General features: G+C 35.2%; 1 long non-coding RNA gene across 1 annotated transcript; it reads right to left on the reverse strand.

Annotated features, from left to right (window-relative positions):
- Window positions 1-715: 715 nt before the first annotated feature.
- LOC121982856 lies at window positions 716-1,140 on the reverse strand. The gene is made up of 3 exons (XR_006112300.1): window positions 1,098-1,140; window positions 880-993; window positions 716-795 (listed from the first exon to the last, which is right to left on the reverse strand). It is a non-coding gene; the product is annotated as an uncharacterized LOC121982856 (long non-coding RNA).
- Between the last annotated feature and the right edge of the window lie 1,368 nt (window positions 1,141-2,508).

Raw genomic sequence — 2,508 nt, forward strand, 5'->3', positions numbered from 1 at the left:
AAATAAAATTTAACATATAATTTTCTAACATTCGAAAATAATATTTACAACATTCCGAAGAAATTTCAAAAGCAGCCAACAAAATGACAACGACACTATTAAAACAAAGGTAGAACAACATAACATCCTAATCCTAGAAGAGTAACACAACATCCTAATCTTGATATCCAGTTTTGAAGAGTTGGATCATTTGAACTACTTTTACCATGTACAACACTAGAAGAGTAACAAAACACTGCTTCTTAATTCTCCTAATCCTTCATCTTCTTCATCCTTGCCATGTTTGCATCGTACTTGGATCGAAGTGGACCAAGTAGATAAAGAAAGAAGATAAACTAAATGCCTTTATCTTCTTCATCCTTGCTTCTTAATTCTCCTAATCTTTCATCTTCTTCATCCTTGCTTCTTAATTCTCCTAATCCTTCAAACTCCACCTGTAAGAAGAAGATAAAGAAATGTCACTCGATCTAAACTAAATGCCTATGAATAATAAAAAAAATCTGAAATCTCATAAAGTAGACTTAATTCATTAATAATGCATCATATTGAATGCCTCTCCATGACTAGCTTAACAGCCTGTGCTATAGACATGTCTTCATTTGTTTCATACCTGAGTTTGTTAGCCTGTAAACGTTGAACAATCATTTCACAAGAGAAATATTTCCAAGTTATCAGCACTGCAGATATAAGGTTAATAAAGATCTTGCCTCTTCCAAAATGGTTTCAAACACCTTACCAACTTTTTCCACTAGATCTTGAGGCACTTGATGTCCATCACCATCAAAGAGTGCGTAGCTGAAAAATAGAAGTAAATTTGTCTCCATAAGATTATAGTCTCCATGATTAGTGATATCTGTTAGTTATTCAGTTAACCATTACCTCTCCAAGTCATGATCATACAAGACAGAATTGTCACCAGAAGTTCGATAAATTGGTAGACCAAGTCTTCCAATCCAAGATGCCAATGGATTCTCGTTGCAGACACCATGCAACCTGAAGTGTCCAAATTAAAACTTCTAGTCACTGAAATTTTGAAGGCTGGCCACAATCCTCTTCAGAAGGAATGAAAACAAAAACACAAAAAAAAAGAAGCATACCAGGCTGCTCCCATGTCAACAGGAAAACCAAATGAGTAGTTAGTGTGAACTCAACCACCAATTCTATCCCGAGATTCTAAAAGCACAACCTAAGGAATAAAAAATAAACTTCCATGTGATACAAATTTACCCAGCCACTTCACACACTGCATTCATATCAGAACTTAGAATCTAATATGTAAAGGCAACTGAAAAAAACTGTTAATTTATATCGACATAACACCTGAAAAGCTGCATTTTTCAGTGCATGAGCAGCTACAATCCCTGCAAATCCACCACCAATGACAATGGCAGAAGGAGAGCGAGATTGCCTTGCTTCAGTCTTCTGATAGAATGATGCTGCAAGAAAATTTAAGTCAATATATATATAGATATATATATTGATGTGAAGCAGTAAAATGCAAACTAGAATATATTTTAACACCATGAAAAAAAACATAATTAATAATAAATCCAACACAAGAACAAGCAACATATTCTGTCGTGTTGTATATATATTTACCAAATGCATTTTCCTTCCACATGGTTGAACTCTAAAAATAATTCAGAAAGTACCCCAATAATAAGACTGACAACAGAAAACACCCCAAACATAAAAATTTAGTTTTATTTGCAATTATGACAGATAATCATGTAACTAGCTTCAGTATTCCCACAAAAAAAAGATATGTAACATAACAATATACTGATACAAAGAAAACTAAAGGGATGACCATTAAAGGAAAGAATACCTTAAATAAAATGAATTCAGAAAGTTCCCATAGGCTCTGGATTAATCCTTTAAGTTTACTTTGATCATGAGCTAAAACATTGCAGTGAATAGATTTAAATCGAAGTAGGTAAAATTCCCATTTTGGCAGCCTGTATACCTCACGAAACCCATCTGCAATTTCACACTAGAGGTTGAAATCGAGCTCTTAAAAATCTTTAAACTTGATATACCGAAAGCTGGAATAGAGCAGGAGGCTATACTCACCAAAAAAATCCAAATTGATGTTGGAAATCATTGAAAAAGGGATGAGTAGTTTCAAAACTCTACTAAGCTTGAACACCAACATCTCACGACTGGAAGCCCTAAGAATCGACCTGAAATCAGTCAAAAAATTGAAGATTTTGTGACTAAAAATTTATGCAGAAATAGGTCACAAAAAGGACTCTATTTGGGCAGAAACAAGCATAAAAAATATGTAAGGAACAAAACCCCTCAAATGATTTGAAAATGAGGGAGGCGGGGAGGCGAAGGGTGTCAGTGACAGTGGCGAGTACGCGGAGAAGAAGTTTGTCCAAGAGCAGCAGAGATCTCTTCCTCCATCGCAGGTTCGTTTTCATTAGGGTTTGTGTTTGATCACTGAGTCGCATGTTGAAGAGTGCATGATAGAGAGGCCTTTTAGTTGAGGCGGCAGCGACGCAT

Source organism: Zingiber officinale, chromosome 5A, assembly GCF_018446385.1.
Source record: "Zingiber officinale cultivar Zhangliang chromosome 5A, Zo_v1.1, whole genome shotgun sequence".
NCBI lineage: Eukaryota > Viridiplantae > Streptophyta > Magnoliopsida > Zingiberales > Zingiberaceae > Zingiber > Zingiber officinale.